The sequence below is a fragment of the Mauremys reevesii genome, linkage group 7 (genome assembly GCF_016161935.1).
Source record: "Mauremys reevesii isolate NIE-2019 linkage group 7, ASM1616193v1, whole genome shotgun sequence".
NCBI classification, from domain to species: Eukaryota; Metazoa; Chordata; order Testudines; family Geoemydidae; genus Mauremys; species Mauremys reevesii.
The window spans coordinates 76401997-76429416 of record NC_052629.1 but is presented as its reverse complement, the minus strand read 5'-3'; positions in this window follow the sequence as shown (position 1 = coordinate 76429416).

The following is a 27420-nucleotide window of genomic DNA, read 5'->3' as shown; positions in this document are numbered from 1 at the left end:
TGCCTTTCTCACTGCTTCCCTACACCCTCTGACCTCAATAAGGTAGGTTTCTTTGCTGATCCCTCCCATTTTTCAGTCCTTGTACGCTTTCTGTTTTTTCTTAATCACCCCTCTGAGACGCTTGCTCATCCAGCTCGGTCTAAAACTGCTACCTACGAGCCGTTTTCCCTTTCTCGGGATACAGGCCTCTGACAGCTCCTGCAACTTCAACCTGAAGTAACCCCAGGCGTCTTCCGCCTTTAGATCCCTAAATATGTTAATCCAATCCACTTCCCTAACTAGTCGCCTTAATTTAGTAAAGTTAGCCCTTTTGAAATTGTATACCTTAGTCTCAGATGCAATTTTGATTATCCTCCCATTTATTTTGAAACGAATTAGCTCATGATCACTCGAGCCAAGGTTGTCCCCTACAACTATTTTCTCAACAAGGTCCGCGTTACTCACCAAAATCAGATCTAAAATGGCATCCCCCCTCGTCGGTTCAGCAACTACTTGATGAAGGAATTAATCAGCTATCACGTCTAGGAAAAGCTGAGCTCTATTATTATTACTAGCATTTGTTTCCCAATCTATATCCGGGAAGTTAAAATCCCCCAAGATCAAACAGTTCCTATTAGTATTTACCTCCTTAAAAACATTAAAGAGTTCTCTATCCATATCCAGGCTAGATCCCGGCGGTCTATAGCACACCCCAATCACTATCCCAGGGGACGCTCTAGTTGTTTTCTTCCCCAATGTGACCATTGCCCAAACAGACTCCGTATTATCCATTGCATTGCTAGTTATTTTGTTACATTTCACCTCATTATTGACATACAATGCTACTCCCCCACCTTTACCTTTGCATCGGTCTTTCCTAAACAGCACATACCCTTTCATACCTGTACTCCAGTCATGGCTACCGTTCCACCATGTTTCGGTTATTCCTACGATATCCGGTTTCAATTCCCAGACCAGGAGCTCCAGTTCCTCCATTTTGTTACCTAAGCTTCTCGCATTGGTGAATAAACATCCTAATTTTTGCTGTTTGGCTCCTCTCACCCTTTTCACCCAACTTGGTAGGGACACAGTACTACCAGTATGACCTGTTGATCTAGTATCCTTCCCCACCCCTTCCTTACACCTAACCGTCCCCCTCTGGCTATATCTGTTGTTATCCTGTTGTTCTCACTCCCAATGTATAAATTTGGCGTGGAGAGCACCTGGACCTCTCCCAACCATCTCCCCACAGTGTCTAGTTTAAAGCTCTTTTAATCAGATGAGCCAGCCTCCCTCCTAGAAGTCTACTTCCTTCCCTACTTAGGTGGAGCCCATCCCGTGAGAACAGTTCTCTGTCCCCAAAAGCCTCCCAGTGCCCATACATCCCAAAGCCCTCCTTGTAACACCACTCCCTCAGCCAACTATTAATCGTCACGATCCTGTCACCCCTTTGGCGCCCTTCCCTAGGGACAGGTAGGATCCCACTGAAGATCACCTGAGCCTCAATTTCCTTGAGCGTCTTGCCCAACCTGGCATAGTCTCCCTTGATCCTCTCTAGCGAGAATCTAGCCGTGTCATTCGTTCCTACATGAAGGATGATCAAAGGATTCTTACCTGCTCCTCTTAGGATCCTTTTCAACCTCAGGTCCACGTCCCGTATTTTAGCGCCCGGTAGACAGCACACCCTTCTGTTCTCTGGATCGGCCCTGGTCACAGGCCTGTCCAACCTTCTCAGTATGGAATCCCCAATCACGTAGACCTGCCTTTGCCTGGGGACAGTGTGGTCCTCTAACCTATCCTCCGTCCCCCCTGGTTGCAAGCTCCTTTCATTCCTATCATTCCTTGTGGTTCCCGTTAAGCCATCCTGTATCCTCCCTTGGCCCACACTTGGTGCTGCCTCCATGGACTCCTCCCCTCTTTCTATTGGACTAACCGCTCTTCTCTTTTTCCTTGGCCTCCCACTGTCAGCTACCACCTGCTTTACCCCTTCCTCATTCTCCAGACCTTCAAACCTGTTCCTTAGCTCTATTTCTCCCTCACTGGCTCTCCTTTTTCTCGGCCTGCTTCTCACGGTCACATGCTTCCACCGCCCTTCTTCCTCATCCGGTGGTCCCCCCTCACTGGCCTTAGCCCCTGCTTCCCCCTGTACCCCTGGGCATTGGAAGGGACCTCAGGAGGTCATCTAGTCCAACCCCCTGCTCAAAGCAGGACCAATTCCGAACTAAATCATCCCAGCCAGGGCTGTGTCAAGCCTGACCTTAAAAACCTCTAAGAAAAGAGATTCCACCACCTCCCTAGGTAACCCATTCCAGTTCTTCACCACCCTACTAGTGAAAAAGTTTTTCCTAATGTCCAACCTAAACCTCCCCCTCTGCAACTTGTGACCATTACTCCTTGTTCTGTCATCTTCTACCACTGAGAATAGTCTAGATCCATCCTCTTTGGAACCCTCTTTCAGGTAGTTGAAAGCAGCTATCAAATCCCCCCTCATTCTTCTCTTCTGCAGGCTCTCAGCCTCTCCTCATAAGTCATGTGCTCCAGCCCCCTAATCATTTTTGTTGCCCTCTGCTGGACTCTTTCCAATTTATCCACGTCCTTCTTGTAGTGTGGGGCCCAAAACTGGACACAGTACTCCAAATGAGGCCTCACCAGTGCTGAATAGTGGGGAATGATCACATCCCTCGATCTGCTGGAAATGCCCCTACTTATACAACCCAAAATGCCATTAGCCTTTTTGGCAACAAGGGCACACTGTTGACTCATATTCAGCTTTTCATCCACCGTAACCCCTAGGTCCTTTTCTGCAGAACTGCTGCCCAGCCATTCGGTCCCTAGTCTGTAACAGTGCATGGGATTCTTCCATCCTAAGTGCAGGACTCTGCACTTGTCCTTGTTGAACCTCATCATATTTCTTTTGGCCCAATCCTCTAATGTGTCTAGGTCCCTCTGTATCCTATCCCTACCCTCCAGCGTATCAACCACTCCTCCCAGTTTAGTGTCATCTGCAAACTTGCTAAGGGTGCAGTCCACACCATCCTCCAGATCGTTAATGAAGATATTGAACAAAACCAGCCCCAGCACCGACCCTTGGGGCACTCCACTTGATACCGGCTGCCAACTAGACATGGAACCATTGATCACTACCCGTTGAGCCCGACCATCTAGCCAGTTTTCTATCCACCTTACTGTCCATTCATCCAGCCCATACTTCTTTAACTTGCTGGCAAGAATACTGTGGGAGACTGTATCAAAAGCTTTGCTAAAGTCCAGAAATAGCACATCCACTGCATCCGGAGTCAAAGGCTAACAAGGCACTTGTGGGGGCATCAGAAGGAAAGTAACAGGAAGAGGTAAACAGCAGCGGGCGAGAAGGGAGCACCCTGCTTTCTGATGAAGTTCGAAGGTCTGGTCTGGTCTATTTGGGGCTGTGGAGAGACACCCTAGCCTTTTTCAGTCTGTTAGGCCAAGCCGCCAGCCACATTGATCAATGCAAACATATTCTGGTTTGCATTGTAAACATAGCAGGGTGGTGAGTGGAGTGGGGACTCTGAGTTAACACTAGCTGGGGTTTGCTATGCCTTTGGGAGTGGCGAATCTGAGCGACCTGGAGCTGTTCAGTGGACCAGGGGCTGGGCCCTCCAGGGGACACTCAGGGGTTGGTGTGTGCCTACTGCTAACCTGCACCGAGGGCGCGAGGCCTGGGAGACCATGCTGGCGTTGCAGGGGTTGTTGGAATCAGCGAGCTGATTCTTAGCTGTCACTCTAAGGGCAAGTGACAACCCCAGGCACTCCTTGGAAGGGTCACAGGACCCATGAGAACTCTTGCCACACTCTTTTTCCAATCAACCAAACTGCAGTATGTAAATTAGCTGGAGAGGAAGAGGGATAATTGACTGAGTCATGTCAAAATAATGCTCATTGAGGATGATTGTGAGCCCCTGTATTCACACCACGCACCCAAACTTGAGGTAAGCACCCTCTGGCTGATCATGTCATTGCCAAAAGCAGGGGTTAGTGGGGGACTGAATTCCCTGTGTGATGTTACCAGAACATGCTGGAGACCAGACAGCCTATCCTAGGGGAAGGTGATCAACGGGTCTGGCTTAGACAAAGGAAGGAGGCTTTGCCTCAATTTCTATATTAGCTGTAAACAAAGCTATTGAGTGACTCCTGGGTTATCCTGAGCCTGACTGCAAGAGACAAAGAATTAATGGGGCTCCTGCATCCCAGAGAGACATAGAAGACTGAGTTCCCAGGAGTCCTTCTTGACTTGTAAGACCAAGACATCCCTTTGGGGTATAAGGAACAGAGAGACCCCATCTCTGTCCCTCACCTTGAGAGACAAAGAAACCAAGCATTTTGATCTCTGTGATGGGCCCTGGCCAGGCCGGGTGGTTAAAAGGCCAGAAAGGAGACTGGAGTGAGAGAAACCATCTTGAACAAAGAGCCCTGGCCCAAAGCTGCACAGCTCCAAGACAGCCAGGGTTACAAGGCAGATGGTGACCAGACCCCTTACTGGCCTGGGTGAACCCCAAACTTCACAATGACTTAAGCTGCTGACCTGGCTCTGACCATGCCAGCGCTGGGTCCTCGAGCACCAGAGCTCCATTGATTTCACTAGGGATTTATAGCACTTGAGGGGCCAGCCCAGCAGTCATTAATAATGTCACTTAATTACACTCTAATTGCTTCAAATGTAGCCTACGCAGGCTATTTCACTGAGTTGTGACTCTGGGGAGTTTGCAGAGTCTGCGATACTCTATTATTAAGATCACACAGGACAAAAAAAAAGTGAGGCTCTAAGTGCTGAAGTTTTAAAAAATGATGATTTTTTAAATGTTTATTCTGTTAAAGTAAGAACATATTTCATCTGGAAGATGACCTAGAAAATGCAATTAATCACCCAAATTTGGAAGCAAAATTCATGCGTTAAAGTGTGAATCAGAGGGATTTTAATTCTGCTTTAAACCCAACTTTGGAGTCATCTCCAGAGCCTCTATAATATTAAATAGCAATGATCCTGGGATGGGACCTTCTTCAAGACACCTGATGTAACCTTTTGCCATGTTGAGACCTGGCTGTTTATTCCTAGTCTTTGTTTTCTGACCCTCTTTATTTCAGCCCAGCATTGTTATGGCAGGCATCACCAGGTGGTTGTGCTCTTACAGAGTCTTCCAAGCTCCTTTTTTTTTTTGTAGTGTGCGAGCAAATGTTCAGGCTTGGGAAAACACGTTTATTGTCAGTTGGGCTATACAAAGCTCTGGGGAGAAGGAGCAGTGAGGAAGTTTGCTTTGCCCTGGGTTCTGTTAAGTTAATTCTTGAGGCAGAGTTGATCCACGGGCACTGGGCAGTGGCGTTGTGTTGAGATCCCTGGTGTAACCCTTCTGCCCCTCTGAGTTGGCAGCAACAAGGGCTGGGTTCAGTATCCAGGGGTTCCGTTTCAATAACACAATGCAAAACCGGCTCGAGCCCCCACCCAGTGACCTGGGACAATTACCTACCACCGCCCCGGGCGCCTCTAGGAGGCAATACTTCCCCACTCGCAAGCACGAAGTCTGAGTGTAGCAAAATCCTTTTAATAAAGGAGGGAAACAATGTGGCATCACGTTGGAGAGACACCACAAACAGGACTATACACAAACCATAAGCAAAAACCCACCTCCAAGTACATTTGGCACTGTCCTTAGGGTCTTAAGTCCAATCACCCCAAAGTCCAACAACCCAAAAGTCTCAGTCTCTGGTCAGTGCCACCCCCGAGTTCAAAAAGTTTATCTGCAGAGTTTTACCCCCCCCCCCCAGCCTGGGTGGAAATGGGGGGGGGGATCGCACACACAGGGTGCTAGGGACACCTTAAGTGGGCCAGGGCCGACTGCCCCGCTTCTCCGTGGAGTTCTGCTGCAGCCTTCCCCACGACTGGCTCCACTTCACCAGCTGTGCCGCTCCTCCAGCAGACCCGTGAACCATGTCAGCCGTCCCCCACAAACCGCTCCACACTGCTCACTGTTCCATGGGCTGCTCCAACGTGCTGCAGACTGCTCCGCTCTGCCAGCTGCTTGGTGATAGATCTTCAGGCTCTCCCACTACTTAACACAGCACTCAGTGATCTCAGCTTAGTAAGCTTAGCTCTTTTAGTGATTTCAACTTGTAGTAGGAGAGCCCCACTGCCACATGGCCCAACGTGAATTCAGGTCAGCAACCTCTAGATGGACTCCTAAAGGATTCAAAATTAGCTCTGCTCTTTAACAGTGGAGAGAGGAGGAAGTGCAATTGGTGTTCCAGGCCCTCAAAAGGGGCCCATCCCATGCTGCTGTGTGTTATGCTAAGTGGAGTGGGTTTACCAATGCAAATGCACATTCCTAAAATTCCTTTGCCCACTCCTCATAATGTACCACCAGCTGTCAGGGTAGATCTCATCCTGACTCTGCTTACACTGGGAAAGGGTCCTTTTCTGCCCAGGCCACAATTTAGACCTTAAATAAGCTCCTTTTGCCCAAGTTTTTCCATGCACAGATCTTTCTCCAAGGAGGTTATTTTTGCCCCATTTGAATTGATACAGGCAAGCTGCTTTGTAGTTCTGAGACATGAAAATCTTGGCATTTGTGAAGATTGCCCTTACATCCTTCTGCCTATTCATTGTTGTAGCCCAGCCTGCCTGTGGAGCGTCACACTTGCTTTAGTCACCAGCTGCCAGTGAGAACTAGCACACAGGGCTATTTTTACCGAGGAGGGAGACAAAAGCCTTTAGCTCTTGAAGCTTCCGATCACCTGGGAGGTACACGAGAGTCTATATGACTGTTGCAGCTTCCATCTGCAGCCTCACAGAAGCGAAGGAGAATGATTGTCGCTTCATCTGAGTGACCAAGCCCATTCTGAACCTGGGTTTGATCCATTCTTGCTTGCTGAATGAGCTCCTCTTTGCCTGTAATGGTTCATGTGCAGCTCCAGCCCACACATGAATTTTTCTTTAAATGTCATGTGGTACGGCCAACCTGAGCATTCAAAAATCATGTGACTGGCTCCCAAAATTGTGAGATTGGCGTAAAAATCATGAGATTTTAAAAATAATTAATGTCAGGTTTGTTTTATTTGCCTTCTTCTATGGTAGCCTCCAGGTTGATGTTTTCAACCTTTTCTTCCCAAGGTGAGGACTAGACAATCACTTTAAAAAAAATAAAAGCTGAGATTAATCACCTGACTCCAGGAGCTGGGGGTTTCCAACCCCCCCAATATTGCAAGACTCACAAGCAGCTCATGAGAGCACAAGGTGACATGGCCAAGGCATTTGAGAGCGATGGGAATGGTACACCTGGTGAGTTTGCTCCCTTTAGGGGACTGGCTCTGCTTGCCAAAGAACTTGTAACTCAGAGACACCTTACAGGAAATACATCAGCCTCTGGAGAAGACACTTCCTGTGTAAGTGAGATCAGTGTAATTTGTGTCCTTAACGCCTGGTCTGGGAAGGGGGAGGGGATGGAAAAAGGGGGGACCTCCCTGCAGCCCCCCCAGGCCTGGGAAGGAGAGTGAAGAGCCCCAGGAGGAGTTGAGGAGAGGCTGTAGGGATGAACTGATAGGGGCTGAACTGAAGGGCAGCTGTGTGAGAGCAGACCAGATGCAGGGACTGGGAGCACAGGATGGATTTGGAGGCTGGGGACTAGAATTCATTGTTGGAAGGATGTGGGGGTGAGCTCCTGCAGCAGGGGCCAAAGTCCCCTCCCCGACACAGTTGGGAGAGTGGGTGACACTAATCATTACACCCATTCCTGGGGGAGGAGGGAGGTGTTCAAAAATCAAACGACAGACCCAAACCACAATATAATCTTACAAATATCATGTTTTGAGGGCCTGAGTCATGCTGCAACTTGGTCTGATGAGGAGCAGCTAGAGCATGCAGATGAAGGCTCAGGATCCATGAGGGAGCCTGGGACAAGGAGAGGGTAAGGAGAATGTTCTCCTGTAGTTTCAGTCCCAGGTGTAGGCATCAGGTTGCCACTTGGCTGTTTTTATTGGCCTGGCCAGTTTTTCTGCTGGTTTGCCAGTTATCAGTTGCAATGTGCCCCCAACCCTTGTAACTTACAAGCCATTTATAAGTTACATGAGACAAGGTGTGTGTGTGTGGGTCTTTTACTGGACCAACCTCTGCTAGTGAAAGAGACACATTTTGGAGCTTCCCAGAGCTCTCCTTAGGACCCAGCAAGGTGCAAAGGACACTTCTAAGATATTTGTAAGTTACAGTAGGAAACAAACAAACCCTGGCATATTGCAACCCGCAACTGTGGCTGCACACAGGTGTGGGGTCCCAACAGCCACACAGTGATGGGCGCCAGGTCACATGGCTGCTGGGCACTGCAAGCACCCAGGGCCCACTCTGAGGCTCCTGTTCTCCTCACCACTGGGGACTGGGGAGCGGGAAGGAAAGACCCCAGGCTTGCCAGCAGGGCAGGATCAGGATCAGGGATCAGGGAATGCTAGGGGGGTTGCCTCAAGGGCTGAAGCTCCTGGAAGGGGGTGGGGCTCCTGGGATGGGGAGGTCAGGCTAGTGAGGGTGGCAGGTGAGCAGGGCCGGCTCTACCATTTTTGCCGCCCCAAGAACAACAAAAAAAAAGGCGGCCCGGACTGCCGAAGCAAAAAAAAAAACCAAAAAAACCCCGCCCAGACTGTGCCGCCCCAAGAATGGATGGAATGCCGCCCCTTAGCATGTGCCACCCAGGCACGTGCTTCCTCCACTGGTGCCTGGAGCAGGCCCTGCAGGTGAGAGGGGATCCAGCCCACACTCCCCACATGGACACTTTATCTCCGAGTCATTCCTTCACTCACAAAGCCAACCTGCTACGCAGGTCAATTTCCTCCGAGTAAAAAAGCCTGGAGAGATCCTTTCACAGAAATCAGGGCTCAGCGCCTAGTAACTGCTGTCCTGAGCAAATGCTCTGCGCAGCTTCGGCTATGAGCCCTTGAGGATCCTCCTGCGTTGCCGCACTCGGCTTTGCTAGCAGAACTTGTAGCTTCAGGAACATTAGAGCCACCAAGGTTCCAATCCCCCTGCTCTGTTTCTGTTGCAGTCTGGGTTAGCAAACGGACCTTCTGCGACATCGCTCGGTCAGCTCACCAATGGAGCTTCTTTCAAATTAACCACAGATGGAAGTCCTGCTGCTGTGGGATTCATACGCTGAGGGGTTTGATCTTGGTCCAATGTGCTGCAGAATGTCTTGGAGTGGGGCAGCTTGAGCTAGCAGGGCGGAGGGCTTTGGGGTATCTGGCACCTAGTGGGCATCGAGGCAGCAGCATAGGGTTTTTGCATTGGTGTGGTGTCCTGTCCCTTTAAATGTTTGCACCCCCTCCTGGGACGTGTTAGAGGGGACTTTAAACTTAGGGGTGGGTCTTAAACCCAACCCCACTTGGGACACACCCCACTCTCCTGCCACTAAAACGATCAATGGTGAAATAGTGAAGTGTGGACATTTCAGTATTCATTATTAGGTTTCAAAGGCATTATTCCATTGCGTTAACAGGAGCAGCTTCTGCCTCTCATAGCTGTTGTTTCAGGCTGGCGGCAGATGCCGACAGATGTCACTGCATCATCACTTTAGATTAAGCTCCTGAATGGAAGGGCTTCTTTGCAACTTAGAAACAGAATTAAAAAACAAACAAACAAAAAAAAACCCCAGGAAGATGAAAGTTTAGCTTTTGGAGAATAGTTCTGCGGCAGGTAGGTAGATTCTGCTGTCAGGAACTCATGCAATACAAGAGGGCTGATTAGAATGAGGGCCCCGGTGTGTAATTTGCCCCAGAATTTCATTCAACACTGTAGACTCATGCACCACAATCTCAATGTTCAGTTTTTAACAAAATTACATTTTCAGCCCTTAAAGTGGGAAAGAGAACCTCAAACCTGTGAAAAGCCTCTAACCAGGGCCATCTCCAGGCACCAGCCCAGCAAGCAGGTGCTTGGGGCGGCCAATGGAGAGGGGCGACACGTCTGGCTCTTCGGTGGTGGGTCCCTCAGTCCCTCTCAGAGGGAAGGACCCCCCGCTGAATTGCCACCGAAGACTGAAGCGGCGGCGGTAGAGCAGATCATAATCGCGGCTTCTTTTTTTTTTCTGCTTGGGGCAGCAAAAACCCTGGAGCCGGCCCTGCCTCTAATGACACCTGTCTGTGTCTGCAAAGAGCCTGAAGCAATGGCTCTGGGAAGTGTGAACTGCCCCTGTCATCTCACTCAGCACTAGATGGACTCTGTGGTGGGGTGACCCTAGAGTGGGGTATTTTTCCCAACAACACAAAGTTCAACATTTTTGCTGCAGAACAGGCATTTACATCCTAGTTCACCAAAGAGTCTCAGGTAAGGTTTCAGCTGGTCATCACAAACTTTGTGTGGAAGGCGTTATATATCTTTACTGGAAATTACGTTCTTAAGGCCTTGCTGTTAAAGCCTGGTCATCTAGAGGTAGCAGGCCTTGGCCTCCACCAGCCAGGGCATAGGAGACACGTCTTCCTGTAGCTGACCATTGTGTATTTTGTGTCCTAGACTAGAAGTCAATTTAGAAACCTTCACACAACGCACAGCCAACCTGTGGAACTCACTGCCATGGGACAGTGTGAAGGCCAAAAGTATAACTGAGTTCAAAAATACATTAGATAAGTTCAGGGAGAATAGGTCCATCAGTGGCTATTAGCCAAGATGGCCAGGAAAGCAACCCCATGCTCTGGGTGTCCCTAAATCTGGCTGCCAGAAGCTGGGGCTGGATGACAGGGTGCATCACTGGATAATTTCCCTGTTCTGTTCATTTCCTCTGAAAATCAGCTGGCACTGTCCACTGGCAGAAGACAGGACACTGACCATTGGTCTGACCCAGTGTGACCATTCTTATGTTCTTATGCTAATGAAGAGATTGTGGGAACTTCAGGAGAAAAAATTAACAGGACAAGGTGAACACGAGGGAAGCAACCCTGTTCATAGGTAAAGAACCAAGGACTGGGCATTCTTCATCTGAGTGGCCAAGCGACCAGGGGGCTTGGTCTCGGGAAAGGAAGATCTCAGCTCTCCTGGTGGAAGAATTCTGTGAGAAGGACTTTGGGGGAGCAGGACCTATTAGACAAGAGGGCATCTTGTTAGTTATGCTGAGGCTCTAGACCAGGGGTCGGCAAACTTTCAGAAGTGGTGTGCCGAGTTTTAATTTATTCACTCTAATTTAAGGTGTCACATGCCAGTAATACATTTTAATGTTTTTAGAAGGTCTCTTTCTATAAGTCTATAATATATAACTAAACTATTGTTGTATGTAAAGTAAATAAGGTTTTTAAAATGTTTAAGAAGCTTCATTTAAAATTAAATTAAAATTAAATTAAAATGAAGAGCTCCCCAGAGTGGTGGCCAGGACCCGGGCAGTGGGAGTGCCATAGGTTGCCTACCCCTGCTCTAGACTGTATGCTATGATTTCATTTCATAGTTAATCCTGGCTTTCCATCACTCCTACTTGCACTCACTTGACTCTTGGTTCTGTGTTAAATAAATGCCTCCTTGCTTTCTCTGTAAGTGTATCTGAGTCCTTTGGGAGCAGCAGATCTGTGACTTCTGCATGTATCCAGTGGATCAAGGGCTGGACATTGCAGGGGGGCGCTCGGAAGGCTTTGGGTGTGTCTATCGCTGTCCTGAAGTGGGACAGCGGAGCCTGTGCCAGCTGAGAGAGGAGTGCTGCCTGTGGTTGGTGTTCGGGGCCCACAGGCCCCCCATCAGGAATGTTTTTCCAGCACAGTCATTACCGGACAGCTCCCAAAGGGGCAGTGTGCTGGCCTGCAATGCAGGGGAGTTGGGGGGCAGGGACAGTGTCATTTATGGGCGAGCATAGCATCCCCGCAGCTCAGAGAGGTCCTGGGATTTGGGAATGGCCACTGAGAGGCTTTCTCAGATCCCAGCAGGCCAGCCTCCAGGGCTCCCAGCCCCCTTGGGCCCAGGTAGATCATTTTGGGCCTTATCCTCAGTCAGGGCAAAGTCCCCTTTCTCAGGCATGCAGGGATTGGCTGGTGCTAGGAAACATCCCCTGATGTCCAGCCTCCATTTTCCTTTGCTTGCTTGGGCAAAGGGAGAGAGTTAATCATGGTTAGCTCCCCATAGGCAGAGGTGACACATCGGGGGTGGGATGGGGTGTATGCGAGGTCACGTTCCACCCTGTTTTGCAGCTTGGCTTGTTCTGAGCATGCTCAGTAACACTGCTGAAGTCGCTGCTCTCACTCTGTCCTCCACCCCCACCCCAACTATCAGCAGGCACCAGTCGTCTCTGCCGTCAGGGCGAATCAGATTTCCTCATGTCCCAGCTGGTTTCACCAGGTGGTTAAATTGATCATGTTCCCCTCTAGTGACTGGTTCCCGGGAGATAAGAGCCTACCATGGCTGCCGCCTAGTGTCATTACCTCTTTAGCTCAAGTGTTAATGACCCCTGCATGGGTGCGAAGGGTGCAGGGTCTCCCACTGCTGATGGCTGTATGGTAGGGTGTTACTTGGGGTAGGTGTGCAGGGCAGTTGGGTCCCCAACGGGGTTTGATTTCAGGCCAGTACAGCAGTGAGGCCTGGGGATGACAGCTGGGCATGGAGGGGAGCTGTAGGCAGTTGCCCGTTAAGGGAGGGCAGGGTTGAAATGAGGAAAGCAGCCAGACTTATTAAAGATTGGCAGCGGAGCAAACAAACACACAGCAGGGCTCTTTATTTCTTCTTGCAGACGGAGTGGGGAGCTATGTAAGAAGAAATCCTGCTGGCTGTTTTCATTGCAAACATCCAGTCTCAGCTTCCTGGCATTGACTGGAGAGCTCTGTGGAGGGCTGGAGAACTTACTACTGCCTGGTGCTTTCCATCCACAGCGCTCAAGGCACTTTGCAAAGGAGGCAGGTGTTGTTAACTCAATTTTACTGAGGGGAAACTGAGGCAAGGAGCCGTGCTGTGACCTGCCCAAGGACACTCAGTGGCAGAGCTGGACTAGTACTCAGGTTTGCTGGCCCAGTGCCCTATCCACTAGGCTGCACTGCCTCCTAGCGCTGGCTCTTAGCTGCACAGAAACAAGACTAGAAAGGGCTAGTGATGTTCCAATGTGGGCCCATTCCTCAGGCAGTGTACATGGGCATAGCTGGCCCACTCACTGACTCAACCACAGCCCTGAGAGGTTGTAGTTCCTGTTATGTAAAGCCTCCGCTCAAATGCAATTGTAAGATCTGTAACTTATATCATTAAGTTCTGCAACCTTTTTGCAGACTTTGTAACTTCAGTTATTGTTAGCATAGCCTTTTAAGTTTTGTAACCTTTGCAAGTTCTGTGGCCTTTTCAGGTTGCCACTTGTATGAACTTCCAAGCTTTGTAATATCCCATCCCTCAGAGAGAGTGTGAATGAGGGAGTGTATGTGAGACTGGGTGACGAGGAACTACAAGGAGAGAGGAGCTCGGACACAGGAGACAGGTGTGTCTGATATAATCTGTCCTGAGAAGGCAGTCATGAAGTGCTGAAAAGAAAAGAAGAACCTGTATGCATGAAAGGAACTGGTCTGGGAATGCTTCTCGGTGACGGACACAGAAAGGAAACTCAGTGTACGTGACAGGAGCCGCCCAGTTCCAAAATAAGAGGAAGAAGGCATGTACACAAGCCCCTGCTTCTTGACCCTCTCAGCAGCCTGGATTCATGACCACAGACAGACACACCAGACCTACCATGCTTTGGCTTCTCGGCCTCCATTCTGTCTCTGGTAACTCTGCCTGTGTAAGTGTGTGGGTGCATGAGGGTATGAATGCAGTGAATGTGTGTGTGTATGAATAAGCTCCATCTCTTTTCTATCTGACTTAACAGCGGCATTGTAATAAAACTAATACAAGTGTGACCCTGGGTTGGTTTTTAGGGGAACTTAGGTAACAGTTCCCAGCCTGTTGTGCTTGACTACTGCACATGAGGAATGCTGCCACCATTAGAGGCTGGCCAGGACTTAAAAGGACATTGGGGGTCTTGCTCCATCCAGGGGCGGCGAGTTATATGGGCCCATGGGGCCCAGGCCCCACCAATAATCCAGGAGCTGGGCTCAGCCCCACAAATGTTTGGGCCCCAGGCCGTGTGCTGGGGGTCCCCCCTTTGCAACACCAGGCGTCTCACTCACCGCAGCGGCTGCAGCAGCTCCTGGGAGGGGCCTCAGGAGCGACTGGACTCCCAGCCAATGGGAGCTGCCGGGGGCGGTGCCGGAGCTGCCTGGCCGCGCCTCCACAGCAGGGAGGGGGAGCGAGCCACAGGCAGCGGCTGAGCCCTGGGCAGCCATTGTGAGCAGCAGCCAGACACAGAGGGTGAGCTGTGGGGGGGCGGGCAGGCACACACACACACGTTGGTGGGGACAAACACACACAGCCAGGGGGTTGGGGGACAGACACACACAGCGGGGAGCAGACAGACAGACACAGCCGGGGTGGGGGCGTTGGTGGGGACAAACAGACGGACACAGCCGGGGGAGATGTGGGGACAGACAGATGGAGTCGTGGGTGGGGAAAGGAGCAGCAATGGGCACCCCGGGGCTGGTATAAAATACACAGGAGGGGGGGGCTTCCTGAGGGGACTATAGCAACACCCCCCGCAGAGCAGACCCAGGTTGCAGCTGGCTCTGCCCATCACAGCCCCCTGCCCCACAGAGACCCACACAACCCTCTGCCCCCTCGAGAGACTCCCAATGACCCCTGTGCAGGGCCGCCCAGAGGGGGGGGCAAGAGGGGCAATTTGCCCCAGGCCCCACGTCCCGCAGGGGCCCCCACGAGTGTTTTCTGGGGCCCCTGGAGTGTTTCCCGTCTTCCCGCGGCTCCGGTTGTGCTCCCGCAGGCCAGGTCCAACGGAGCCCGGGACGAGTGGACCTGCCGCAGGCATGACTGCGGAGGGGGCGCTCGTCCCGCGGCTCGGCTGGACCTCCCGCAGGCATGACTGCGGCAGCTCAACCGGTCCGCTCGTCCCGGGCTCCGGAGCTCAACCGGAGCCAAATGCCGCCCCCCAGGGAAAGGGCCGCCCCACGCGCCTGCTTGGCGCGCTGGGGTCTAGAGCCGCCCCTGAGCCGGGGCCCCGCCGCCAAGACCCCGGGCCCCGGAATTCTCTGGGCGGCCCTGCCCCTGTGCCCCTGTCACTCCTCTCCAAAGAGCCCTCCCTTTGTGCCAGCCCACTCCCTCCCCACTGCCTCCCTCCTCCAAAGCTCCCTACAATCTCCCCTTTTGCCTTCCGCCCCCCCGCCCAGCCCCTTCCCTGGGCCAGGCGGCGCCCCGTCTCGTCGCTAGCAGGGCCCCTGGGAGCTGCACCTGAGGCCCGGGCCGCCCCAGCCCCCGTGAGGCTATGGTGAGGGGTGGCAGCAGGGAGGCCATACGTGATGGCAACCTCCCCTCGGTACCCACCATAGGGGAGCCAAGTGGGCCTTCTGGACCTGAGAGGGACCCTAGGAGCATGTGCAGTGAACTGCGGGGGAGAGGAGGGGTCCCTCCCCTGGAGCTTGCTGCTGCCAGGGAGGGTGGAGGGGAGTCCTCTTTGGCCCTAGCCCTGGAGCAGCCTGTCTGCACCCCAAGTTCCTTATCCCTAGCCCTGCCCCAGAGTCCTCACCTGACCGGAAAAACGCAACTTAAATTTGGTGGTCAGTTTAGAGTATCATAGAATATCAGGGTTGGAAGGGGCCTCAGGAGGTCATAAGGTCCAACCCCCTGCTCAAAGCAGGACCAATTCCCAACTAAATCATCCCAGCCAGGACTTTGTCAAGCCGGGCCTTCAAAACCTCTAAGGACGGAGATTCCACCCCCTCCTAGGTAACCCATTCCAGTGTTTCACCACCCTCCTAGTGAAAAAGTTTCTCTTAATATCCAACCTAAACCTCCCCCACTGCAACTTGAGATCATTACTCCTTGTTCTGTCCTCTGCTACCACTGAGAACAGTCTAGATCCATCCTCTTTGTAACCCCCTATCAGGTAGTTGAAAGCAGCTATCAAATCCTCCCTTATTCTTCTCTTCTGCAGACTAAACCATCCCAGTTCCCTCAGCCTCTCCTCAGAAGTCATGTGCTCCAGCCCCCTAATCATTTTTGTTGCCCTCCACTGGATTTTCCAATTTTTCCACATCCTTCTTGCAATGTGGGGCCCAAAACTGCACGTAGTACTCTAGATGAGGCCTCAACAATGTTGAATAGAGGAGAATGATCATGTCCCTCGATCTGCTGGCAATGCCCCTACTTATACAGCCCAAAATGATGTTAGCCTTCTTGACAAAGGCCAGAGGAGGGAGTGTTAGTGCCTGTGTGGACTTCTGAGAAGTGCATGGGGTGGAAGGAGATGCTGGGATGCTCTGGAACCACTCCTTCAAAGCCAGTCAGGACTCTGGGGGAGCCTCCTCTCTGAGCAGACTGTCTCCAGGGCAAGAAGCTTACACCTTCCTGGGTCTGACCTCAGAGCATTCAGCATGCCCTTCCACACCATGCACTTTCCGCAGTGAGTCCGCCCAGGCGGGGTCCTGGGGCAGCCAGAGGTCCCTGCACCCCAACTCGGCAGTCAGATGTGACTCTCAGCCAGACTGTAAAACAGAAGGTTTATTAGATGATGGGAACACAGTTTAAACAGAGCTTGTTGGTACAGAAAAGAGAACCCCTCGGTCAGGTCCATCTTGCGGGGTGGGGAGCCCAGAACCAAGTTCTGAGTCTCTCCCCATTTCCCCAGCCAGCTCCAAACTGACATTCCCTCCTCTGGCCTCTGTCTCTCTTCCGGACAAGGAGGCCACCTGATCTCTTTGTCCCCAACACCTTCAGTTGGCATCTTGCAGGGGAAACTGAGGCACCCACACAGTATTCAGAGAAAATATTAAGAACATTCCCACTTCATCACAACAGGTACAACAAAATATAATACTGTATATTGAAGTAGGCAAGTGCTGCTTCTGACTTTCCACTTTTAATTGACCCTTGTAATCTTGTGGCGCTGACGCGTTGTAGCTTCATTTTATATCGGCTTACAGGGCGGGAGCGGGGGGGCACCACCATTTTGGGCCCCACCAAAAATTATACAAACCTGCCGCCTATGGCTCCATCATGTAGCACTATTTCCCTGCGGTTGCCCCTTTCCCCACCAGTGGCACTGGCACCGACTGTCCTGCTGAAGCCAGGGTTCTGGCCGAGCAGCTGATCTTAGGACCTGCTTGCTGGAACGGGTTGGGGCGGGGGGGCTCCAGGAGGCCTGTCCCAGGAGCACGGCTGTGCAACTCATTTGGAAAAGCAGGCACCTCTCAGCAAATAGGATACTTCACTTAGAGCGACACGTACCCCTGCTGATAGCAGTGCTGAGCAAATCCGTTACCACCCCCTCAGGGAGGCCGCAATGCTCTGAAGCGTGTCCCTTGTCATCCCAATAGCAGTCCAGTCCCGGGCCAGATACCAGCCAGCTGCCCTGGCAGCAGGAGGTGGCTGACAACTCAGAGTTGCACCAGCAGGCCAAAGGGAGCAGGATCCCAGTGGGACTGGGAGGGGCAGCAATTGGCTATCCTAGTAGCACAATCCCAGGCCCACCATCTCTGCAGCAAAGTCCCTTCCTTTCTGCTTCCTGCCAGAGCATCCAAGGTAGCCCCTTTATAGCCAGGAGCAATTAAACCTGGCTGGAACGATTGTGATGGGGCTGCGCCCTGGCACCATTTACCATGCTAAATGGCATCCGTTTTGTGCCATCCCCATGTTTTCAATGGGCCATGGACTTCTATACTGACACCAAGTAATTACATTGCAAAAGTCCTGGGGGAAGCTGGCTGTCCTATTGCTGGGGAGGGGACCGGTGGAGAGATCTTGGAGCTCAGACAGGCATGAGAATTGTGGCAGAAGCAGGTGAGCAGGATTTTTTCTGCTAAAGCAATGTCGACTTGCAATTAACCATAATTAGGCACCAGGATTAACAAACTATGGCTATGAATGGGGATGTTTGCATTGTTTCAGAGTGACTGTTCCAAGCGATCTGCATACTCAGGCAGCCGTCTTGGCAGCATTCATTCTTGGGTCATGGTTGACTCTATCAGCGGACTAAGAAGAAAACAGAAATGAGCGCGTGGCTGCGGAAAGGCAGGGCGGCTGCTGCCCTGGCAATGAGGTGATCCAAGCAAACAGCAAGACAGCCGGAAAACTGGAACACTGAAGGTCTGTACACACAGAGAGACCCATGGGCACCCAGTACCCACAGACAGACTTGTGAATGCCCAGTGCCCACAGACTTCCCTGTGGGCACCAAGTACCCACAGACAGGCCTGCTGGCACCACAGGGAGACCACAGGCACACAGTACTCGCAGAGAGACCCATGAGTACCCAGTACCCACAAACAGACCATGGGCACACAGTATTCACAGACAGTCCCACAGGCACCCAGAAAACACAGAGAGACCTCTTGGCACCCAGTACCCACGGACAGAAAGGCTGGTGCCCTGTACCACAGACAGACCAGCAAGCACCCAGTATCCACAGACATACCCATGGGCACCCAGTACACACAGACTTACTTGTAGGCATCAAGTGCCCACAGACAGACCTGTGGGCACTTAGTGTCAACAAAGATTGGGGAGGGATAGCTCAGTGGTTTGAGCATTGGCCTGCTTAAACCCAGGGTTGTAAGTTCAATCCTTGAGGGGGCCATTTAGGGAACTGGGGCAAAAATCTGTCTGGGAATTGGTCCTGCTTTGAGCAGGAGGTTGGACTAGATGATCTCCTGAGGTCCCTTCCAACCCTGATATTCTATGATTCTATGACTGACCCATGGGCACCCAGTATCCACAGAGTGACCTACAGTCACCCTGTTTCTCCAGAGAGACCTGCAGGAGCCCAGTACCCATGACTGAGCCACGAGCAACCAGAACCCACAGAGAGATCCGTGGACTCACCATACCTGTACCAAAAGATAGACCCGCATGCACCCAGTACCCAGAGATAGACCCACAGGTGCCATGTACTAAGACAGACCCATGGGCACTCAATACCCATAGACAGACCCGTGGGAACCCAGTACCCAGAAACAGACCCGCAAGTGCCCTGTACCCACAGAGAGAGCCATGAGCACCAACTACCTAGAGACACCCTTGGGGGCTCAGTACCCACAGAGAGACCTGCAAGCATCCAGTACCCACAGACTTACCTGTTGGCACCAAGTACCTACAGACAGACCCATGGACACCCAGTAACCACAGATGGACCGTGGACACACAGTACCCAAAAACAGACCCATGAGTACCCATTACCCACAGAGACCAGCAGGCACCCAGCAAACAAAAACAGACCCCTGAGCACACAGTATCCACTGTCAGAAACGTTGGTGCCCTGTACCCAAAGACAGACCCATGGGCCCCCAGTATCCATGGACAGACCAGTTGACCCCCATTCCTACAGACTGACCCATGGGCACCCAGTATCCACAGGCACGCAGTAGCCACGGAGAGACCCGTGGGTTAACAGTATCCAAAGACAAACCCTTGGGCCCCCAGTACCCACAGACTGACCCATGGGCACCCAGTACTCACAGAAAGACCTATGGGCCCCCAGAACCCACAGACAGACCAGTGGGCTCCCAGTTCCCACAGATTGACCCATGGGCCCCCACTACCCACAGACAGACCCAAGGGTACCCAGTTCCCACAGACAGATCTGCGGGCACCCAGTAGCCACAGAGAGACCCGTGGGTGCTCTGTACCCACAGACAGACCTGCAGGCATCAAGTACCCACAGGCACCTCTTACCACAGACATACCCAAGGATACCCAGTACCCACAGTCAGACCCAGGGGCACCCAGATTCCTCAGACAGACCACTGGGTGCCCAGTTCCCACAGACTTACTGATGGGCACCCAGTACCCACAGGCAGACAAGCGGGCACCCAGTACCCACAGAGAGACCCACGAGTGCCTAGTACTCACAGACAGACCCTTGAGCACCCAGTACCCAAAGACAGACCCATGGGCACCCAGTACCCACAGTGAGACCCATTGATGCCCAGTACCCACAAAGAGAGCCCTGGGCATCTAGTACCCACAGGTGCCCTATACCCACAGACAGACCCATCTGCACCCAGTACCCACAGACAGACCCACGAGCGCCCAGTAACCAGAGACAGCCCCCTTGGTGCCCAGTCCCCACAGACAGACCTGTGAGCACCCAGTACCCATAGACAGACACACGAGCACCCAGTAACCAGAGACAGACTCCTAGGCACCCAGTACCCACAAACAGACCCACAGGGCCCAGTAACTACAGAGAGACCCGTGGGCACCCAGTACCCATATATGTACCTGTGGGCACCCAGTACCCATATATGTACCTGTGGGCACCCAGTAGCCACAGGCAGAACCATGGGCACCCAGTACCCAGAGACAGACCCACTGGTGCCCAGTACCCACAGGGAGACCCATGGGCACCCAGTACCCACAGACTTACTTGTGAGCACCCAGTACATATAGGCCTGTGGGCACCCAGCACCCACAGACAAAGCCGCAAGCACCCCATACCCACAGCCAGTACCCAGTACCCATAGACAGTCCCTTTCACAACCAGTATCCACAGACAGACCTATGGGCCCCCAGTACTCTCAGACTGGCCCACGGGCAGCCAGTACCCACAGACAGACTAGTGGGTACCCAGTACCGACAGACAGATCCACGGGCACCTATTTACATGGACATACCCGAGGGTACCCAGTACCCATGGACAGAACCAAGGGCAGCCAATATCCCCAGACATATAAGGGGTCAGCTTGAAAGTGCTGATTGACCCAGTCCACTCAGACTTGCCCTGTTAATGTGTGTGTGTGTGTGTGTGTGTGTGTGTGTGTGTGTGTGTGTGCACGCGCATGTGCATCTGGTTCTGGGGCTGGAGGAACTCTGACCGAGGGAACCTAGGTCCTGCAGGATAGCTCCACTGGGAGGGGATTTGCAGAAGGGAGAAGTAGAGATCCATATAAAAACACATGTAACACAAGCAGTACATTGATAGAATTACAGAAACACCCCCCCACTCCAGAAGAGTAACCCTAATACATAAGCATACCCCAAAGTAACAGGCAAATCTGGTAACAAAAGAGGCAGTGTGCTGTTGCGATGCTCCACCCCTGGCACCTTGCTGGAGGGGATCCTGCAGAGTCAGAGGGGTGTGGCAGATCCTGCTCTGCTCAGATTGGGTCCCACTGTGTCAACTCCCCATTGAATAGTAGGTCAAGTTCAAGTGCCTGGCCTTAACCATCAGAGCCCTGAATGGGCTGGGCTCTGTCTAAGGCTGGGCAGGGCTCTGCCCTCAGCAATGCCAAAGCAGCGGTGTCCCTCCAGCCAGGGCACTCCCCGCAGCATCCCTGGGTTCCAGGAGAGCCATGGATCTCTCCACTTGGCAGGTGGAATGTGAGTGCGTGGCTTTGGCCTCCTGGCCCAGCAGCACAGCACAGCATGTGGCCCCATCTACACACTGGGGATGGGGAGAGGGAACCAGTGACAGCCCTCGAGGTAACGCTTGGGCGGCTAGTCATACAGCGGGACACAGGGGTGAGTGGTGCCAAGATGAAGCAGCTGGCTCTGTACTTATAGCCATGGGGATGGGTGGGAAGGGAGGGACAGTGCTAGGTGGTGTCACAGAGTGTGGGGGAGACCAGGCCCAGCACCCCCGGCTTCCTGCAATTCACCATGACTCTCAGCCAGCCAGTAAAACAGAAGGTTTATTTAGATGACAGGAACACAGTCCAATACAGGTCTTGCCGGTACAGACAACAGGACCCCCTTTAGTTAGGTCCATCTGGGGCCCCCAGGGAGGCCACAACCCCGTTGGGAAGCCCAAGCCCCGTCAGGGCACCCCTCTCCATTTCCCAGCCAGCTCCAAACTGAAACTCCCTCCAGCCTCTCACTCAGCCTCCCCCCGGCTCCTCCTCCAGCCTGTGTCCTTTTTCCAGTTTCCCGGGCAGAGGTGTTACCTGGCCTTCAACCCCCCTCCTGGGTTCTCAGGTTACATGCTCAGGTATGCAACCTTCCCCAATGCAGGCAGTCCCAATTCCCCTGCAACCTTCCCAGGTCAATACTCCCCCCGCCCTCCCCCCCAGCATTCACATAACACATCAAGAACATTCACACTTCGTCACAGGTGGTCAAAGATATCTACCAGTCACAGGTACTGATCTGGCGTCCATTACCAGAGTACCTGGGTGCCTCACAATGTGCAGTGCATTTCTCTACCCATGCCCTGTGGCAGAGCAGGGATCTGCACCCAGGTCACTGAACCCTAGGCTGCCACTCTATTCACTGAGCCAGCCTCCCTCTTTAGCCAGCCCCACACGGGGTTCCCCCATTTCCTACTTCTAGCCACATTGTCTGATATCTCCCTTTGTTCCCTGTAAGTCAGGTTTATTCGGACTGAGGACTTGCAAAATCAGACTCCCAGTATGTGGCAGACTGGAGCCCAGGAGCAAAGTTGATCAGAACCCAGAATAGATAAGTCAGTGCTGGGACTTGGTGTGCAGAGGGGCAGTTGAATCAGAACCCAACACACACAGGTCAGCGCGGGGACTCGGTGTGTGGAGGGGTGGTTAGAGCAGAACTGGGAACACATAGGTCAGAGCTGGAACTCGGTGCCGGGAGGGGTGGTAGAATCAGAACCCAGAACACATAGGTCAGCACTGGGAGTCGTTGTCCAGAGGGGTGGTCGGATAAGAACTTGGCACACACGGGTCGGTGCTGGGACTCGATATGTGGCAGAATGGTTGGATCAGAACCTGGCACACACTGGTTGGTGCTGGGACTCGGTGCGCAGAGTGATGGTTGGATCAGAACCCAGCACACGAGGGACGGTGCTGGGTCTCAGTGTACAGAGGGGCAGTTGAATCAGAACCCAGCACACAAGGGGCAGTGCTGGGACTCGGTGTCTTGGGGGGCAGTTGGATCAGAACCCCACACACACTGATCAGTTTCAGTAAGGCATTTGATACGGTACCGCATGAAGAATTACTGGTTAAATTGGAAAAGATGGGGATCGAAATGAAAATCCAGAGGTGGATAAGGAACTGGTTAAAGGGGAGACTGCAGCGGGTCGTATTGAAAGGTGAGCTGTCGGGTTGGAGGGAGGTTACCAGTGGAGTTCCTCAAGGTTCGGTTTTGGATCCGATCTTATGCAATCTATTTATCACTGACCTCGGAACCAAAAGTAGGAGTGGGCTGATAAAGTTTGCGGATGACACGAAGTTGGGAGGTATTGCCAATTCGGAGAAGGATCGGGATATCCTCCAGGGAGATTTGGATGACCTTGTAAACTGGAGTATTAATAATAGGATGAAATTCAATAGTGAGAAGTGTAAGGTTATGCATTTAGGGATGACTAACAGGAATTTTAGTTATAAGCTGGGGACGCACCAGTTGGAAGTAATGGATGAGGAGAAGGACCTCGGAGTCCTGGTTGATCGTAGGTTGACTATGAGTCGGCAATGTGATGTGGCCGTTAAAAAAGCTAATGCGGTCTTGGGATGCATTAGGCGAGGTATTTCTAGTAGAGATAAGGAGGTGCTAGTCCCGTTATACAAGGCGTTGGTGAGACCTCATTTGGTGTGCAGTTTTGGTCTCCCATGTTTAAGAAGGATGAATTCAAACTGGAACGGGTACAAAGAAGGGCCACTGGAATGATCCGAGGAATGGAAAGCCTGTCGTATGAAAGGAGACTTGAGGAGCTCGGTTTGTTTTCCTTAACCAAAAGAAGGTTGAGAGGAGATATGATTGCTCTCTTTAAATATATCAGAGGGATAAATACCAGGGAGGGAGAGGAATTATTTCAGCTCAGTACTAATGTGGACACGAGAACAAATGGATATAAATTGGCAGTCGGGAAGTTTAGGCTTGAAATTAGACGACGGTTTCTAACCATCAGGGGAGTGAAATTCTGGAACAGCCTACCGAGGGAAACAGTGGGGGCGAAGGACCTCTCTGGCTTTAAGATTAAGCTTGATAAGTTTATGGAGGGAATGGTTTGATAAGATAACGTGATTTAGTCAATAGGTCAATAATGTGCAACCACTGGTAATTAGTACCGAGGGTCAATGTTGGGATATTGAAAGTCTTTTTCCTGAGTGTCTGGCTGGAGAGTCTTGCCCACATGCTCGGGGTTCAACTGATCGCCATATTTGGGGTCGGGAAGGAATTTTCCTCCAGGGTAGATTGGCAGTGGCCCTGGAGGTTTTTCGCCTTCCTCCGCAGCATGGGGCAGGGGTCGCTTGCTGGAGGATTATCTGCTACTTGAAGTCTTTAAATCAGGATTTGGGGACTTCAACATCTGAGTCAAGGGAGAGAATTATTTCAGGAGTGGGTGGGTCAGCTTTTGTGGCCTGCATCTTGCGGGAGGTCAGACTAGATGATCATAATGGTCCCTTCTGATCTTAAGTTCTATGATTCTATGATTCTATGACTCAGTGTGCAGACGGGCAGTAGGATCAGAACCGAGCACACATGGGTCAGCGCTGGGACTCAGTGTCCAAAGGGATAGTTGGATCAGAACCTGGCACACACGATTTGGCGTTGGGACTCAGTGTGCGGAGGGATGGTAGGATCAGAACCCAGCACATATGGGTTGATGCTGGGACTCGGTGTGTGAAGGGGTGGTTGGATCAGAGTCTGCATAGACGGTTCAGCGCTGGGACTTGGTGTCTGTAGGGAAGGTTTGATCAGAACCCGGCTGTAACAATGCTGCCTGTGGGAGCCAGCTGAGATCACTCAATCAGGATGAACTGCAAACAAAACAGTGCAGACAAACCCCAAGAGTTGGTGGAGATTCCAATATTTAGATTTACCAAGCCAGCCCAAACAGCCTCTGTATTACCTCACTGGTTACTCAGAAGTCCAAACAACACAGTTCCCTTAAAGTACCCAGCCTCAGACCTCCATCCAGACACACATGTCAAACATATGATGAGGAATTCTGAAAATCTTATTTCATCATATAAAAATCATAGAATCATAGAATATCAGGGTTGGAAGGGACCTCAGGAGGTCATCTAGTCCACCCCCCTGCTCAAAGCAGGACCAATTCCCAACTAAATCATCCCAGCCAGGGCTTTGTCAAGCCTGACCTTAAAAACCTCTAAAAACCTCCCTAGGTAACCCATTCCAGTGCTTCACCACTCTCTGAGTGAAAAAGTTTTTCCTAATATCCAACCTAAACCTCCTAAAAGAAAAGGTTCTTCCAATCCCAAAGAATCAGCCACACCCCCAGGTCAAATGATAACTTAGATCTTACCCAAAATACATGCTCATAGCCAATTCTTATTAACTAAACTAAAATTTATTTAAAAAGAAAAGAAAGAGAGAGTTGGTTGAAAGATCAATATATATACAGACTTGAGTTCAATTTCTTGAGGTTCAGATACATAGCAGAGATGAGTTTGTAGTTGCCAGAAGTCCTTTTAGAAATAGTCCATAGGTTATAGTCCAAGGTACCTGGAGAAGGACTGTGTATGGCTGTGAGGTTAAGGGGCTGTTACAGTTGGTGAAGCAGCAATGGGAGGGGTTTACACCTGCTCCAGGATCTAACATTCTGGACTTTGTAAACAACCTACAAAGCACCCTCTGAGACTCTTTAGCCCTTGCAAGAGAAAACCTAAAAGATGCTCAAAAAGAGCAAAAGGCCTGGTATGATAAACATGCCAGAGAGCATTCTTTCAAAGTAGGGGACCAGGTCATGATCTTGAAGGCACAACAGGCCCATAAGATGGAAGCGTCGTGAGAAGGGCCATTTATGGTCCAAGAGTGCCTGGAGCTAACTATCTTATAGCGTCTCCCACCTCAAACCTAAAGCCTAAAGTGCACCATGTTAATTCTCTAAAGCCCTTTTACTTCAGAGAATTAAAGGTTTTTCAGTTTACAGCCCAAGGAGGATATGACACTGAGTGGCCTGAAGGTTACACCGGCACACACAGGTCGGCGCAGGAACTCGGTGTGCAGAGGGGTGGTTGGCTAAGAACCCAACACACATGGGTATGGCAGTGAGACTTGTTGTCTGGATGGACAGTTGGATAAGAACCTGGCACACAAGAGTCGGTACTGGTACTTGGTACCCGGAGAGGTGGTTAGATCAAAACCAAGCACACACGGGTCAGCACTTGGACTCGGTGTGTGGAGGGATGGTTGGATGAGAACACTGCACACATGGGTTGGTGCTTGAACTCATGTGCGATGGGGTGCTTGGATCAGAACCCAGCACACAGGGGTTGGCGCTGGGACTCGGTGTACAGAGGGGCAGTTGGATCAGAACCCAGCACACATGGGGCAGTGTTGGTACTCGGTGTGCCATGTTCTATGTTCTATGTCTATGTTGTGCGTCGGGCTGGTTGGATTAGAACCTGGAACACAGGGGTAGGTGTTGGAACTCAGTGTGCAGAGGGGCAGTTGTATCAGAACCCGGCACACACAGGTTGGCACTGGTACTCGGTGTGCGGCGGGGTGCTTGGATCAGAAATCGGCACACATTGTTTGGCACTGGGATTTGGTGTCCTGAGGGGCAGTTGATTCACAACCCAGCACACTTGGGTCGGCAGTGGGACTTGGTGTGCAGAGGGGCGGTTGGATCAGAACCTGGCACACATTGGTCAGTGCTGGGACCTGGTGTGCAGAGTGGTAGGTGGATCAGAACCTAGCACACACGGGTCGGTGCTGGGACTCGGTGTGTGGAGGTGTGGTTGGATTGGAATGTGGCACACATGGGTCGGCAATGGGCTTTGGGCAGGGGTTAGCTGGTCTGAGAGGGGAATTGATTCCAGGGAGGGGCCAGCCTCCGCCTCAGGGAGGAGTCCCACCAAGGGATCCTCTCCCTTCTCCTCCCACTGCCCACACACAGCCAGCACCAACTTCTCTCTATCCCAGTATGGCTTCATCATGTTGACATGGTACACCCAGTGGCTATGTGCCCAGTTGGACAGTTCCACTACATAGTTCACCTCATTTACCTGTCTGAGGACCTTGAAGGGGCCGTTCCAGGCAGCTTGTAGCTTGTTCTTCCTCATGGGGATGAGAATCATCATCACCTGGTCTCCGGTAGCATAGGAGCGGGCACGTACTGAGTGGTCGTACCAGACCTTCTGCTTCCTCTGTGCCCTGGTTAGGTTTCCCCTGGCCAAGCCCATGAACTCTGCAAGCTTTTCCCGGAAAGTCAGTACATACTCCACCATGGATTCTCCATCGGGAGAGGCCTTCCCCTCCCACTCATCCTCATCAAGTCGAGGGGTCCCCTCACTCTCCTCCCATACAGCAATTCAAATGAGGAAACCCTGTGGATTCCTGGGGCACTTCAGTGTATGCAAACAGCAGGTGGGGTAAATACTTGTCCCAGTACTTCAGATGCTGGTCTATAAAGGTTTTCAGCATCATCTTTAGGGTCCCATTGAACCTCTCCACCAGCCCGTTGGACTGATGGTGGTACGCCGAGGCCCAGGTGTGTCGGACTCCAC